At 44.5% G+C, this 17685-nt stretch overlaps 1 protein-coding gene across 3 annotated transcripts in view; it reads left to right on the top strand.

Annotated features, from left to right (window-relative positions):
- Window positions 1–7515: 7515 nt before the first annotated feature.
- Window positions 7516–17685, top strand: part of LOC139279967 (excitatory amino acid transporter 2-like) — a 335138-nt gene continuing 324968 nt past the window's right edge. For all 3 annotated transcript variants that reach the window (XM_070899337.1, XM_070899338.1, XM_070899339.1), the window contains exon 1: window positions 7516–7774. The gene's annotated coding sequence lies outside the window, so the exon portion shown is untranslated. The remainder of the gene's footprint in view (window positions 7775–17685) is intronic.

Below are 17685 nucleotides of genomic sequence, written 5' to 3'. Positions count from 1 at the left end.
GTTTTTCACTCTACTCTGATTCTTAGACCTCGGAACTTATGGTGGGAAAGGACAACATGCGGCACAAAATTTAGGCTTAACCTGTGTCAGTTTTATTATGCAACAAAAAACAACTAAAACTACAGGACTAGACTTCTGAGAGAAATTGACTTAAGACATACAATCACCTGCCCTAGCTATAGCTATTGTAGGTCCGTGGTCGTTGATTCCATGACTGATTGGTTCTACTTCTGACCGTTCTCTGCAGTGCTGTTCCTTTCGTGTCCTTCTGTCTTTCTGTTTGTCCTTCTTTGTCGTCTTTCTTCCTGCTTCTGTTCCTTCCCTCTGCTTCTCCTGTTTCTGTGTTTCTGTGTTTGTATATTTATATCTAGAACATGAATAAGTTTCCTGCTGGGCCGGGGTCCGATTAATGCCTCTGGATCGATGCGGTGATTTGTTTAACTGGCTGTGGTGATGCGTTTGAATGGCTACTAATTTGCACACGGAGTCGACAGTGCAAAAGATAACTCCTTATCCTGAAGCCCTGTTATCCAAAAATGTGTATTTTGTAGGGTCCTTTGTAGTCCTGGTTTTCTTGCAGACTTGTAGTCTCTGGTGTATCAATGTCTTTGTCTGTATGCACAACCAAGTTTCATCCTTGACCACAGAGAGTGCTTTTAATGGGTGATGAATCACCACTTGCCTCAGGCTAGGGCCTGTTCCCCATCCAGCTTGTTCAAAGGTTTTTTACTTTAAAGCAGTTTGTTTGTCGCCTCTTCCTGTGCCTTGTTCCAAGAAAAATTGGTGTATCCTACAGTTGGAAGACTTCTGGTGCTGAGATGATCCCAAATGGCATATGCTTCCAGCGGTATCATTCCAAAGGTGTGTGGAATGTGGTTCAATATGATGATTATGCATCGAGACTCACCTGCTAAAACCCATTGCTGACATCAAGAATCGTGAAGACTTTAGCACCTTGTAGGCGTGTAGCTACATCTTCACTAGTCGGTAGAGAATAATGCTCTCGTGATGATGTCCTATCTGACCAGACCATACAGGGTTTCTTTCAGCTTATCCCTTAAAGCCACTGGTACTCGACATGTTGGACCAGATCTAGTGCCTTGTCGAGCCTGATTTGTTACTCTTCCTCAACTTGTCCTACCCCATCACTGAAAACTCGAGGATATTTCAGTATTAAACACTTCTTGGTTAGTGACTTGTAGTTGTCGAGCATGTATGCTGATACACCAGAAGAGGGTGTTCTATTAATTTCATCATTATCTGTATACTTAATGATGCTCATGCCCAGTCAAGCCTTTACACCAAAAATGACCACCTCGGACCCAGAGTCATACTTGTCCTTTAATGGGAAGCCTTCAGCCCCCATAAGCTGCAATCTTGGTCTTAGATGGTTCAACCTTTGCTAGTTTAAAATCTCGTGTAGCCTGTTGATATAGGCAAGGCGGAATCAGGTTACATTGTGCACTCATGTCTATTTGAAATTTTAGGCAGCTGCCTGACTCCAGCTTAAGTGTAATACACTGCATGTCATCCAGACCAATAGCACTGACCTCATTGATGCCAAAGACTTCTTCTGTCCTTGGTTCGTCATCAATTGCTCTAGCTGTCTGTCTCTGTGCAGGCGATTCTTTACCATGGCATTTCACTACATTTGCCGCATTTATTGCACAATTTCCCAAAGGCAGGGCACAGCTTTCTTTTGTGGAACTCGGGTCTCTTCCCACAGGTCCAGCACTCGCAAGTCTTTGGGGGAACCTCTGGCATTGACCCGAAGCTTGTCACGATTGTGCCTTGCGGGTCTGCTTGGCTTTCGGTACTGCACTCACATTCTGTCGACTCAACTCCCCGATGACTTTGAGTTGCACCAACATGTTTTCAGATGCGTGACAAATCTCATCTATCGTCAACAACGTTAGATTCGCCTCTCCAATCAGTCTCTCTCGCACCGCCGTATCCACAATCCCAAGCACCAGTCAGTCTAGTAGTATCTCTTATAGAATGGAAATCGTACTCTTCTGCCAGTTTTGGCTTTGTTGTACGATACTAGTTACTTGTTTCCCCAGTTTCTTGCATCTACTGTTGAACTTATATCTTATCTCAACCTTTCAGCATCTCTTTCTATTCCCTTTTCTCTCATGTACTTGTCTAGTTTCCGTTTGAACGCATCTAGGATATTCGCCTCAACCACTTCCTGTGGTGGCAAGTTCCACATTCTAACCCCTCACCGAGTAAAGAAATATTGCCCTGTTTCCCTGTTGGATTTTTTAATAACTATCTTGTATTTATAGTCCCTAGTTTTGGATTACCCCACAAGTGGAAATGTTCTCTCCACATCTACCCTGCCCAAACCATTCATCATTTTAAAGACCTCGATCAGGTCAGCTCTAGGTCTTTTCTTTTCTGAAGAAAACCCCCAACCTGTTCAAACTTTCCTGATAGCTGTAATCTCGCCTTGTAAATCTTGTTTGCACTTCCTCCAGAGCTTCTCTGCCTTTTTATAGTATGAAGACCAGAACTGTGCACAGTACTCAGAGTACAGCCTGACCAGGGTCCTATACAAGTTTAATATTGCTTCACTACTTTTGAATTCTACATAGGATTACATAGGATATATAGCACAGAAACAGGCCATTCAGCCCAACCAGTCCATGCCAGCATTTATGCTCCATTCGAACCTCAACCCATCTTTCCTCATCTAAATCTATCAGCATAACCCTCTATTCAGCATAACCCTCTATTCCCTTCCTCCTCATATATTGTCTAGCCTCCCCTTAAATACATCTATACTATTCGCTTCAACCACTCCCTGTGGTAATGAGTTCCACATTCTCACCATTCTTTGGGTAAAGAATTTTCTTCTGAATTCCCTATTGGATTTCTTGGCAACTATCTTATATTGATGGCCTCTAGTTATGCTCTTCCCCACAATTTCTGTATCTACTCTAACAAGACCTTTCATAATTTTAAAGACCCCTATTGTGTCACCCTTCAGTCTTCTTTTTTCAATTCTATACCCCTAAAAATAAATCCCAGTGCTTTGTTAGCAGTTTTAATTGCTTTGTTGACCTGCGATGTTGCTTTTAATAATATGTACACCAATATCCCTAGATCCCTTTGCTCTTCGACCCATCCAGGTTTTTAATAAGGTGTAGGTGATGTTTCTAACTTTCCTACCAAAATATTTGTTTGTTTGTTAATATGCACATATGTAAGCATGTAAGTCTATTTATGTATGTAGGTATGTATGTAAGTATGTATGTAATTATGCATGTATGTAATTATGTATGAAATTATGTATGTAATTATGTATGTAAGTATGTATGTGTGTAATTATGTATGTAATTATGTATGTGTGTATGTAATTATGTATGTAATTATGTTTGTAAGTATGTATGTAATCATGTATGTAATTATGTTTGTAATTATGTATGTATCACTTTACTTATCATTGCTGGGAAGAAACTTGCAACAGTGATGCTCAATTATTTTATTCAACATATTGCTGAAAACAATCCTACCCAACAGTCGAGGTGGATTTAAAAAGGGAAGAGGCACAACATATATAATCTTTGCAGTCAGACAGCTCCAGGAAAACTGCAAGAGTGCAAAATGTAGACCTCTACTGTGTCTTTGTTGACCTGGCAAAGGGATTTGACACTGTCGGTAAATAAGGTCATCTACAAGTTTGTGTGTCCAGATAAATGAATTGAAATATTCACATTATTCCATGATGACTCGAGTGATGGAAGATGGGGACAATTCTATCTCCTTCCCCATTACAAATGGAGTGAAGCAAGGATGTGTCCTTGCACCATCAGTCTTCAGTGTTTTGTTTGAGGCTGTGCTTCTTGTGGCTTTCAATAATCTCAAAATAGGAGGAGAGATCTGATTCAGGACTGATGGACAGATCTTCAACCTTAGAAAACTATAAGTTAAAACAAGGTGTTCGATGAAATTGTCTGCAAACTCCGAGTTACTGCTGACTGATCTTATGGGGCACTGACTGGATGCTTGAGACCTGACACCTGGGAGTCCCTGGCCAAAGACCGCCCTAAGTGGAGGAAGTGCATCTGGGAGGGCGCTGAGCACCTCAAGTCTCATCGCCGAGAGCATGCAGAAATCAAGCACAGACAGCGGAAAGAGCATGCGGCAAACCTGTCCCACCCAACCTTTCCCTCAACGACTATCTGTCCAACCTGTGACAGAGACTGTGGTTCTCATATTGGACTGTTCAGCCACCTAAGGACTCATTTTTAGAGTGGAAGCAAGCCTTCCTCGATTCCGAGGGACTGCCTATGATATAAGTGTGTGATGTGGCAATCATAAACCAACTTGCAACAGCTTGCTGCAATTCAGCATAGCTATTAACCGTAAAAATATGGTGCATACTTCTACCCAGCCCCAAGTGCCGATTACACCCGACCAATCAAGTCAGCTGGTGCAAATGTCCTATGAACAAATCCCCAAAAAGTTATTTTATGGAGCATTGACAACTGGGAAGTGATTCTGTGCTGGACAGTAAAAGAGATATAAAGACTCCTTAAAAATGACTCTTAAACAGTGCAAAATCGTCTGTACGTGGGAACAACTTGCTCAAGAAAAGAAAGCATGGCAAAAAAAATCTATAAACTCACTGCAAAACATGAGATATTATTCTGGTTGTCTTCTTCAATATTGAAGGATGAACGATAACGAAGTATGTATGTAATTATGTATGTATATATGAATGCAAGTATGTATATAACTAGGCATGTATGTATGTTCTGATGAAAGGTCATCGACCTGAAACATTAACTCTGTTTCTCTCTCTACAGATGCTGCCTGACCGGCTGAGTATTTCCAGCATTTTCTGTTTTTTATTTCAGATTTCCAGCAGCCGCAGTATTTTGCATTTGTATGTATGTAATTATGTATGCAAGTATATATATATACATATATAAACATGTATGTATATAATTATGTATGTAAGTATATATATAGACATGTGTGTATGTAATTATGTATGCAAGTATATATATAAACATGTATGTATGTAATTATGCATGTAAGGATATATATATATATAAACATGTATGTATGTAATTATGTATGTAAGGATATATATATATAAACATGTATGTATGTAATTATGTATGTAAGTATATATATATATAAACTTGTATGTATGCAAATATGTATGTAAGTTTTTTGTATATATATAAACATGTAGGTATGTAATTATGTATGTAAGTATATATATAAACATGTATATATGTAATTATGCATGTAAGGATATATATATATAAACATGTATGTATGTAATTATGTATGTAAGGATATATATATAAGCATGTATGTATGTAATTATGTATGTAAGTATATATATAAGCATGTATGAATGTAATTATGTCTGTAATGATATATATATAAATATGTATGTATGTAATTACATGTGTAAGTATATATATATAAACATGTATGTATGTAATTATGTATGTAAGTATATATATATATAAACTTGTATGTATGTAATTATATATGTAAGTATATATATAAACATGTATGTATGTAATTATGTATGTAAGTATATATATAAACATGTATATATGTAATTATATATGTAAGTATATATAAACATGTATGTATGTAATTATGTATGTAAGTATATATATATATAAAACCATGTATGTATGTAATTATGTATGTAAGTATATATATAAACATGCATGTAAGTAAATATATATATAAACATGTATGTATGTAATTATGCATGTAAGTATATATACATATAAACATGTATGTAAGTCTGCATGTAAGTATGGATGCATGTAACTGTGTATGTATGTATGGAAGTCTGTTTGTACGTAAATATGTATGTGAGTAGGTATGCAAGTATGTATGCATATATGTACATATATGTACATGTAATCATATATGCATGTGTGCATATATGTATGTAGGTAAGTATGTATATCTGTCTCTTTTTCTCTGTCAATCCATTCATACACCTCACCAAGCAACCATTTATCTCATCATCCTTTTTTCTACCCAGCCCTCCATCTATTCAGCTATCTAATGGGCTGCACTAGTAAGTGTGACGCCGAGCTTCAGGTCACCTGTCACTTTAATTCTCCGCTCCACTCCCACTCTGAGCTCTCCGTCCTCGGTCTCCTAAACCGTTGCAATGAAGCTCAATGCAAGCTCGAGGAACCGCACCTCATCTTTCATTTAGGGACTTTACAGCCTTCTGGACTCAACATCGAGTTCAACAATTTCAGACCATAACCTCTGCCCAATGTTGCTCTCTTTCCTCCTTTTTTACCCCCCCCCCCCCCCACTCCTGTTATTAGTGTGTAAGTAACCCAGCAATTTGTGGCGGAGCATAGATACACTGAGAGTTGTGGATTGTCACAAATTGCTGGATGATTTGTCCCACCCCGTCATTAGCTTCACAAAAATGGGATTGTGCCGTCAACTCCCCAAAATTGCTGCATATGCGCTGTTAAAACCGATTCCAATTGCCAGCTAAAGTTAGGGCTGGAATTACGTGGGGATGGACCCTTTAACTGTCCTGCACTGGTACCACCTCTCCGGCCCAGAAAGGAACAATTGAAACGCTGGCATCTCATTCCTGCAGGCAGCAAAAACCTCGAGGTTTTAAAATAAAATGTAATGTTTTTTTAAAAACTCTTTTCCTTTCTGTTTTCTCTCTTACTACAATCGGTCTTTCCCTCTCTGCTTTGCTTTCTGTGCCCGATTCGACTCTAATTCAGCCTATTTCCATCTCCACAGTGCTGTGTCTTCGTCGATCCTTAAATCTCATTGGTTGGTGAGCTGGACCAGTGGTGCTGAGGCTGGGCAAGGTCCCAGGTGCCCTGTTACCAGGTTGGGGGGGGGGGGGGGGCATCAAACGCACCGGGCACCAAGGTGCCAGATATCCTGTCTCAGCAAATTCTGGGCCAAACTGATGCTCACTTTTTGAATTCAGCAGTTATTTAAACCGGAGTTTGCTCCACACGATGCCTGCCCATTATCATGTATGTATTCGGATAGACAGATGGCGGGGTATACATCACCAGACACTAGTGTGCAGAGTAGGTGCGCTCGCTGGCTATGGAGATAAAGGAGATTTAGGGATCTATCTGAACTAGTCAGGAAACAGTGCCGGTAACACATGGAACAAAGTGTGAGCATATTGAAACATGTGTGTGTGTGTGTGTGTGTGTGCGAGGGGAAAAGTATATAAAAGCCAGCCAGAAATACAGCGAAATAAATAAAGCTGCAAGCTTAAAGGCTAGCGAGAGGACGAGGGCAGCTCTCGATGACCAGAGGCTTGGCTCCCGGCAGCCGATCGGTGAGGGAGAGGGATTGACAGGGAGAAGGGCGATGTGTGTGTGTGATGTCAGGGCAGGAGGTTTGTCTGTGTAAATCGCAGCCAGCGCACACACAGGCTGAATGGCACCATCCCAATAGTCAGCAGGCGCTAGTCGACACCCAGCCAGGCGGCAGCACTCAGTCACAGTCAGTCTACCCAACACTTGAGCTGGAGAATCCCACTTCAGTGCGGGCACAGGGAATCGCTGGACTGATACCTTCAGCGAACGGGAGCGAGAGGAATCGCAGCAAGATCCCGAGGCTTCGGTGCCTGTCGGATTATATCATACTGTGTCCCGCCAGGCAGCACACACACACACACAAAGGAAGTCTAGTCCAAACGGAAAAGCATTTGGCGATCTTAAACCTCCGGAAATTATTTGAAGTGACCACAGAGCGAGAGGAGACAGAAGAGTAAAAGGTGAGTTTTAAAAACATTGCACACACGGCGGCGGTGGCCGTGCGGCTATGTAGATATATTGCCTGTGTATATTCAGTGCAGTTTGGTGCAGGAGCTGGCGCTGACTTGGGAACACACGGCGTGGGCAGGCTGGGGAACAGCGGGCGCAGTTTTGCTGAGAGCTACCTCACCGGGCGGCTGGTGTGTCGTGGAAGGGAGGTAGGAATTGAATGAAAGTTTGTTCCCGGTCCCCAGCGGGCAGGGCTGAGGGATTTCCGAGCCTTGTTTAATATGCACCATGGAGCAGACACGGATCTCAGCCAGCTTAAGAGATATGATCAGAGCAGGGAGATAGAGAGGGGCTGAGATGTATAGGTGGCTACATGGATAGTCCTGTACAATTACTTAAGGTGTGGAATACCGTCCTCGGCGTCACTGGCTCTGTTTACCGAGTGTTTAGATGCTGCTTGTTGCCTTGTGACCTCCGTGTGATAATTGAAACCCTCGCCACAGAGCTGTGCTGAGAGACGGGCGAGCTGGGCTCCCCTGGCCGTCTGCTCAATGGTGGCGAACGGTTACAGCGCTCCGGGTGGATACCCAAGCCCTGTCCTGCCTCTTTTCTCACACACTGTCACAATTCGACCACTCTCAGGTTCCTCCAATGTATTGGAGCTATCCTGGCTACGTCAGTTCTACTCCGTCTCTTCACGCCACGGTGTTCCACTAAGCAGGTCCCTGCCAGATGTCTTTATCCGCCTGCTTACCCAATCTTGCTTTGGCCCCCGCACCTACCCCCAGGTGTACACAGACAAAGGCAGCAAAGTCCCGCCCCATTGCACATATCCCAACGTGCCCGGACACTGGTTTGGCGATGGGGCATTGGTTTGGCGATAGGGCACTGGTTTGGCGATGGGGCATTGGTTTGGCGATAGGGCACTGGTTTGGCGATAGGGCACTGGTTTGGCGATGGGGCATTGGTTTGGCGATGGGGCACTGGTTTGGCGATGGGGCATTGGTTTGGCGATGGGGCACTGGTTTGGCGATGGGGCACTGGTTTGGCGATGGAACACTGGTTTGGCGATGGGGCACTGGTTTGCCGATGGAACACTGGTTTGGCGATGGGGCACTGGTTTGCCGATGGAACACTGGTTTGGCGATGGGGCACTGGTTTGCCGATGGAACACTGGTTTGGCGATGGGGCACTGGTTTGGCGATGGGATGCTGGTTTGGCGATGGGGCACTGGTTTGGTGATGGGGCACTGGTTTAGCGATGGGGCATTGGTTTGGCGATGGGGCATTCGTTTGGCGATGGGACATTGGTTTGGTGATGGGGCACTGGTTTAGCGATGGGGCATTGGTTTGGCGATGGGGCATTCATTTGGCGATGGGACATTGGTTTGGTGATAGGGCACTGGTTTGGAGATGGGGCACTGGTTTGGTGATGGGACACTGGTTTGGCGATGGGACATTGGTTTGGTGATGGGGCACTGGTTTGGCGATGGGACATTGGTTTGGCAATGGGGCACTGGTTTGGCGATGGGACATTGGTTTGGTGATGGGCACTGGTTTGCCGATGGCTGTGCGCTCCCAAGTGAGACTCAGCTAGCAGTTGGAGAGAAAAATGTAAAATTATTCTAAGGAGCAGACGTGCAAAGAATGAAAAGTACACAGGGGATATATAAAGGAGGGTAAGAGACTGAGATAAGATGCACCCAGGGAATATGGGGGAAGAGACAAACTCGGGCAGGGTTGGACTGTCAGAAGTGGAGAGGGAATTGTGCACTGAAATTATATATTTGAATGCAAACATTCACACATTTTGATCAGAGACTCACAGCGAGACTCGGGCTAGCCATGAGATTGGGACACCAAATGAAGGATTCGACTGGGAAATGAAAGTGAATGTACACTAGTCAGACACGGCAGATTAATGTCACAAGGCAGCACTCTCAGCTGCCAATTCCCCTCCCCCATTGCCCCTGACTGGGAATATTACTAACACTGTACAGATAATGAGGGAGGTGAGGAGCTTCAGCACGGTTGGCTGTGCTACATCTCTGTATTCTTCAGTCACTGGGATTTGAAGGGAAGACACAGCTGTGTTTAGACACCCAGCACACTGGGGGCAGTACCCTGCCAGAGGCCAGGTATCAATCGGGTCTATTATCACGGCCTCTGGGTAGCAGTTTCCCGCAAAACAATGATAAAAAAAATCATGTAATAAAATCCTAATTTAACTTAATTGATTGCCATAAATCAATGGCTGTAGCTATTACTGAATCAGTGTGTGTGTGTGTACGAGAGAGGCGTGGTAGAAGGAAGGCATTTGCTTGTGGAACATATAATACAGAACTATTGTAACAAAGTGATTGAAATCTTCACTCGGAAGCTCACAGATTGCAAATGTTACACCCATGTTTAAAAAGGGAGAGCGATAAAACCGGCAATTACAGTCCGCCTAACGTCAGAGTGGGGAAACATTTAGAGACAATCGTCCAGGACAAAATTCATTGGCATTTGGAAAATATGGTCCAATAAATAATAACGTGGATTTGTTAAAGGCAAATTCTATTTGACTAACTTGATTGAGTTTTTTGATTCAGTACAGAGAGGGTGGATGAGGGTAGTACAGTTGATGTTGTGTATAGCAGAGAAGGTTAACAGGAGATTTAATAGAAGTGTTCAAATCATGAACAGTTTTGATAGAGTAATTAAGGAGAGACTGCTTCCAGTGGCAGAGGGTCGGCAACCAGAGGACACAGATAAAAGGTGATTGGCAAAAGAATCAGCGCGTTGGTGTGTTCTGGGATGCATGGCCTGAAAGGGTGATGGAAGCAGATTGAATAGTAACATTCCAAAGGAAATTGGATAAATACTTGAAGGGGAAAAAGTACATGGCTATGGGGAAAGAGCCGGTAATTGGATAGCTCTTCCAAAGATCTGGCACAAGGCAGGATGGGCCAAATGACCTCCTTCTGTGCTGTGTCATTGGTTCCATGATTCATCAGGACTTGCTGCGATATTAAAGTTTTTTTTCTTCTGCTTTCACCCCCTCCTTACAGAATAAAAAGTGGGCATGTAAGTGAATTCAAAGGTAAAGTGGGACAGTTAAAACTGGAAACAAATCACACTAAGGAGAAGTAATGAAGCAGAATCAGACAGAAGGTTTTGTTGTATTTTTGTTCCTGGGACATTGGGTGACATTGGTACCTGAGGGCATTAAGAGTCGACCACATAATGTGGGGCTGGAGTCCCATGTAATGCAGACCAGGTACGGATGATAGGTTCCCTTCCCTAAAGGACATTCATATTTTTTTTTTTAACCGCAATCCAATATTTCATAATTATTCTGTGTCTGGTGGAGAGACTAGAGACCCTGCGGTGGCTCTCCTTAGATCAGAGAAAGCTAAGGGGAGACTGAATAGAGTTGTTCAAAATCATGAAAGGTTTTGACAGAGTAAGTAAGGAGAGATTGTTTGCAATGGCAGAAGGATCGGTAACCAGAGGACACCAATTTAAGGTGACTGGCAAAAGAACCTGAGGGGAGATGAGGAGACATTTTTTTACGCAGCGAGTTGTTATAATCTGGGATGCGCTGCCGGAAAGGATGGTGGAAGCAAATTCAATAACAACTTTCAAAATGGAATTGGATAAATACTTGAAAAAATTGCAGGGCTATGGGAAAAGAGTGGGACTAATTGGATGGGGTGAAGAGATGCAAAAACCCTCTGCTAGTCAGTAAGCTTAAAAAGGGAGTGATAAAGTTATAGAGCAAGGCAGAGGAACACAAGAAGCGAGTGAATTTCTCTGCCAAAATAGCAGAAATAGGGATCTCAGACAAAATGTTCGCATCCCAGTTTGTTATTCAGGGCTCCAGTTCTCAATCCTCAGATTGATTGTAATACATTGTAGCAACAGAGGCCATGCGACAAAGGTCCAAATCAGAATTCTGGCCGTAACTCCCTCTTGGCTCTGTTATTTGTGAGTATTCAGGTCAACCCACTCTTCAACAAAAGAAAGAACTTGCATTTATACAATGCATTTCACATCCGCAGCACATCCCAAAGCACTTTATAGCCAATGGGGTACATTGTACTGTTGTAATGGAGGAAACACAGCAGCTAATTTTCACACAGCAAACTCCCACAAACAGCATTGTTGATAATGACCAGATAATCTGTTTTAGTGATGGTGATTGAGGGACAAATATTGGCCAGGACACCGGGGATAACTCCCCTGCTCTTCTTCGAATAGTTCCTTGGGAACTTTTGCATCCATTTGAGAAGGAAGATGCAGCCTCGGTTTAATGTCTCATTAGAAACACGATACCTCCCATAGGGCAGCATTCCCTTAGTACTTCACTGGAGGGTCAGTCTGTATTATATGCTGAAGTCTTTGAGTGGGGCTTAAACTCACAACCTTCTGACTCAGAGGCAAGCGTGCTGCCACTGAGCCACAGCTAATACCTTTGGGTTATAAACCATACATTTATTCTCAGTATATATTTATTTTCTTGAGCAATAAAAATATCCACTCTGCCGCTTGCCCAAGTCTAGCAATGGTGTAATGGAGTCTGGGGCAAGAGATCACAAGAGGAGCTGTAGTGGCTTAAAATGGGCACCTACATTTGCTGTTGTGGGCGCGTTCTGCCTTGTGAGAATTACCGTAAGGCTGCATCTTTCAGATTGTCCGTGGGCTCTGAAAGGCCTCCCTCAGCCCAGCGAGCTGTAGGCACTGCTTCCTTCTCCAACATATCTTCAGGTCATGCTGAGGCAAACGAGGAAGGAGGATCGTTATCTTCTGGGCTGAGGGACACCCTCCTCTGAAGGCAGACTGCATGGGAGGAGGTGGAAAAGCAGGTGAATGGTATGTCACAGGTCAGGAGGATCATGTCCCGGGTGCGAAGCCAATGACAATGAAACTCCTTTGAATGGTAGGCAGGAAAAAGAGAAAAAAGAACAAAAAACAAAATCACAATGCAACTACAACAACAAATTGCATTTATATAGCATCTTTAATGTAATAGAATGTTGCAAGGTACTTCACAGGGGCGTAATCAAACAGAAATTGACACTGAGCCAAAGAAGTAGTCATTAGGTCTGGCTTGGTCACAGTGATGGGTTTTAAAGAGGAACTTGAAGGAAGAGAGAGAGTTGGAGAGGTTTAGGGAGGGAATTCCAGAGAATAGGGGCTAGGAATTCAGTGCGCTAAATTTTGAAAAGTTGAAAAAGTAGCGGCAGGCTACTCCTCCAACGATATTCAGTTATAGCGCTCCAAAAGGGAAGTGCAGCTAAATCAAGCTCGAACCACTTTTCTTTGGGCGCCAAAGTCCAAGAGTGGGGCCATAGTGGCAGAGCGCTCAACAATTTCGAGCGCATTGATTAATGGCATGAGAGGCTGCTTCCCTCGCTTAAAGAGAAGGGCCAGTGATGCTGCACAAGCTCGTTGTCGGCAGTCCCAGTTTGCAAGGCAACCTGTGTGACTGCCATTACACCCCGAAACACTCTCACACAGTGGAGAGCTTGGGCATCTTGCACCAGTGAAACATGAAAAACTTTGTGCTGACACCAGACTGATGCAAATAACAAAGGTTGCGCGAGCTGAAAACCATTCTTTTAATTACCGCTCCCCAAGTGGCCAGCCGAGTTCATAACACCTCCTCTTGTTAACGTTGTTGGCACGAGGCGATATAGCCGGGGCCGAGAGTCAATTTCACATCCGGGGCGGTAACGAGGCACTGTGCACTTTATGATGTCATGATCTGCGAGGCGCTAGAGGCCCAGGCATTGCGAGTTAGGGCCAATGCTAAACCTGCACCGAAGTTCATGGGAGTCGCTGCATTCGCCACGCCCAGTCGCTAATGTCTCAGTACCCCATTAGCACCCACACCAGGCACTAACAGGAAGCTCTAACCTAAGGCAGATGAAGCTATGGTCGCCAATGGTGGGGTGGAGGAAGGTGAGGAAGCACAAGAGGCCAGAACTGGATGACAGTAAGTCAACCCAAGGAACTGCCAGGATGGGAAATTGAAGGCAGCATCCCATCATTGCTTTGGTGGTATAAGGTTCCCGTCACCATTCTCCGATTGCCCCATGCCTGTTGCACGTGCAACAGGGGGGGGAGAGGTTCGAGGGGGCGGGGAAGAGGGGATCGATGGGGGAGATAGGAACCTAAAACAAGGCTGAAGACTGCAAGGTGTGTGGGCAAGTGGAGTCGATATTCATTGCTGTGTCTGGGCTGTGTCAGAATTATACTCAGACACGGTGCAGAGCGAGAGATCCTGGGCTGTACTGGGATAACCCCCAGGGTGAGAGATTCTGAGCTGTACTGGTGTTTCACATGAGGAACTCCCAGTAAAACTGTAAGGATGAAGGGAAATGCTGACGCTGTTAAGGTTTTATCATTGTGAAGTGCTAGGGCATGTTGCAAGACATTGTCCTAACATTGGGGAACCTATGGACTGGGAAATCAGAACCCAGCCCCTGGGAAGGATTATTTGATTGTCATAGTGCAAACCATGAGCCATGGGGAGGCCACCCATTGTTTTTGAAAGCCCCTAAAGAGGTCACTGATTCCGGTAGTGCCGTGACCTTGGTCGCCACCAATCAGGTCTGACCTTCCCAGTTACTTCATGGGTCCAGTTAGGGAAATGGCGTGTGCATGAGGTTGTGCATCACATGAGTATGACAGAATTTTAACGGAAACAGGCTTAACGGGAACTCGGCTTTTCAACTTGTGAAAACTAAAGTGGCATGGGTTAATGGACACCCAATAGAAGGTACATTACAAAGTGCTGGATCTTTGAGTATGATTTGTTGTACAGGGTGGCCAGTGAGCACAGGGTAGCAGTAGAACAACTATTGATTCCAAAACCCTTTTGATGGCTAGTATTAAATCTGCTGCATAAACAATTTTTGGGTGGACATCTCGGGATAGAAAAAACCCAGGAGAAAATCTTGCGCTGATTTCTTTGGCCAGAGATTTGTAAGAAAGTGGTAATGTATTATAATTCCTGTCCATAATGTCAACTAGTAGGATCTGAACTTTGTCTCCGTGCTCTGTTAGTCCCCCTACAAATAATCGATGTACCCTTTGAAAGAATTACTATGGATCTGGTGGGTCCTTTGGAAAAGTCTGCCAAAGGATACCTGCATATTCTAGTGATAGTTGGTGATGTGACCAGGTATCCGGAGGCTATTCCCTTATGGAACATGGCATCAAAAAACATTGCCCAGGAATTGGTTTTCAGAGTAGGAATTCCTAAAGAGATTCTGATAGATCAGGGGACTGCATTCATATTCAAATTAATGGAGGCCTATGTGCAATGTATAAGATTAAGGGGTTGTTTTGGCCAAAGGAAGAAAACAGGTGCTGAGAGGGTGCAGTGCTATTAAGACTGGTCTGTTTGAAAGTCTGAATTTAGCACACAATTTTGGTCCTAATTCTAATTACTATCATTTGAACTTGCCCAGAGGCACTAAAGCAGAAACCAGCAGGATTAGAATCCAGGCGCTGATTAGATGCAATTTTCTTCACACCTACTTCCACTGACGGTGGAGTGGGCTGGCTGGTACACAGCTGTACATTGCAGGATGGCTCAGGGAGTGAGGGGCAGAGCGCACAGGTTCTCGGATGTGGCACTGGAGGTCCTGGTGGGGGAGGTCCAGAGGAGGAGGGATGTTCTGTACCGGCAGGGAGCAAGGACGCCACCTCACCCATCTTGCCCTCCTTTCCCTCTCTTCTGCCTGGCCTCATGTCCTCCTCCCATTCCTTGTCCAGACCAAGGGAGAGCCCTAGCAAGATGCCCATGAACATGCATTCCCTTTCACCTGGTGACGCCTATAAGGTGGAGCAGCACAACACTTATTCTTTTTAGCTGAATCCCGGAGAATTTCTGGAATAAAGGTTGATAGAGTCTTGGTGAAGCCTTGGCAAAGTGTCCCAGATAGTCTTTGGATGTGTTTCAAAAGTCCTCTTCAAACCTCCAGCATCACGTGAACAGTAAAAGATGATATACCTTTAAGAAGCACTCAAACTCCTCAGCAACAACTTGTGTACTCCCAATCAGCTGGTTGCTTTTGGGAGAGGGCATTGGGTCAAGCGCTATCCACCAAAATACCGTGCAGCCTTCTTACTGAGCTCTAGCAGGCAACTGAAGTGGCGATGAACCCTTAACGATCCTCCGGGCGGCTGTTCCTAGTGCAAGCTTCAACTCCTTTACCAAGATGGCGTCTTGTGCTAAACACAGGCTAAACCGGCATTGCAGGTTATGACCCCATCTTGGCCACCTTGGAGGCTCTTTTGCGGCTATAATATTCAGGGAAAATCTCCCCCTCTGTCTATGAACCTCGGTTCATCCTCCCCTGACTAATGGGTTGGTAGAGCGTTTCAACAAAACTTTTAAAGAAAGTAGTAGACAGGGATGACAAGAACTAGCATGCTTTGTTACTGTGCATACTGTTTGCAATTAGAGAAGTTTCCCAGGCCTCCATGGGGCTTTCACTTTCGAGCTTCTCTATGGGAGACAAGCCCGTGGGCATCTAGAAGTTATAAGGGGGAGGGGGGGGTGGGTACAGAAGAGCCCTTCTCGGAATGTGGCAGGGCACCTCCTGAAAGTGAGGGAGAGGGTGGAGACAGATAGTAAGGGATTACCTGTATCACATTGAGCAGGCCAGGGTGTGGTGGTTTCAGCTGGGTGGACGAGTTTTACTTCTGGCTCCCATGTGCAGGAACAAACCAGCGTCTCACTAGCAGGAACAAGTAGGGCCTGTAAACTACAAAGTTAGTCAGTCTGCGTGGCCTATTCCTTCAATATAAAAGTTCCTCAGTACTTCTCTCCTTCGTTCATCGGAGAACTCACATAAACTAGCCAGCCTCCGAAGTTCCAGCATAAAGTCAGGTATGCTCTGACCCACACAGCGTCTGTGGTTGTAGAACCTGTGTCTGGCCATGTGTAGGCTGCTCGCTGGCTTCAGGTGGTCTCTCACCAGTGTTCTCAACTCCTCAAACCACTTGCTTGCTGGTTTCTCGGGTGCCAGCAGGTCCTTCATTAAGGCGTATGTTTTCGAGCCACAGCTGGTCAAGAGATGGGCTCTTCTCTTGTCTGCCTTATCGTCGCCCAACCAGTCTTTGGTTACAAAGTTTTGCTGGAGCCTTTCTATTAAGTCCTCCCAATTGTCTCCAGCATTGTATTTCTCATCTGAGCCGTTGGTCGCCATTCTGTCGATTCTGTGATCCCGTAACTCGTCGCCACTGTAAAGTCCTGACCCTGCAGAACAGTCTTACATGAGGCACATGCTGAAGTCAAGGTCACTCAGGACCTGCACCTTTATTTCACAGCTCTCCAGTGCCACACAGCAGCACCTAAAACTGCTAAAATTAGTCAAAAGAAATAGGGATGTTTTTATCTCGCAACCCAGGAAAACTCATGTTAAACGTGGCTCCTCTGGGGATAACGGTTTCGGTGTATCCGTACCGGATCTCCGAGGCAAAGATTCAGGAGGTCTCCCAAGAGGACAGGGCAAGGCTAGAGCTAGGGGTGATAGAAGACTTTCACAGTGAATGGTCAAATCCTATAGTTTATGGCGCCAAAACCTTATGGGTCATGGAGATTCTGTAATGATTTTAGAAAATTAGAAATTAGAAAGTGACGCATCCAAGTTTGATATTTGCCTCGTGCCCAGGGTGGATGAGCTAATTGAATATCTGGGAAATGTCAAACTTTTTGTCCACCCTGGACCTTACCAAAGCGATTGGCAGATTCCATGAATGGGTTCTGCCAAAGAGAAAAACGGCCTTTGTAACAGCGGGAGGTCTGGTCCCGTAGCGAGTGATGCTAGTTGGTCTGCACAGGGCTCCTGCCACCTTTCAGCGATGAATTCATCAGATTTTGAGGCCTCGTGCTCAGTACACCGCCTCGTACCACAGCAGCG

This window comes from Pristiophorus japonicus, chromosome 14, assembly GCF_044704955.1.
Source record: "Pristiophorus japonicus isolate sPriJap1 chromosome 14, sPriJap1.hap1, whole genome shotgun sequence".
In the NCBI taxonomy this organism is placed as follows: domain Eukaryota; kingdom Metazoa; phylum Chordata; class Chondrichthyes; family Pristiophoridae; genus Pristiophorus; species Pristiophorus japonicus.
The sequence above is the reverse complement of the archived record's forward strand: the minus strand, read 5'-3'. Positions and strand labels throughout refer to the sequence as shown.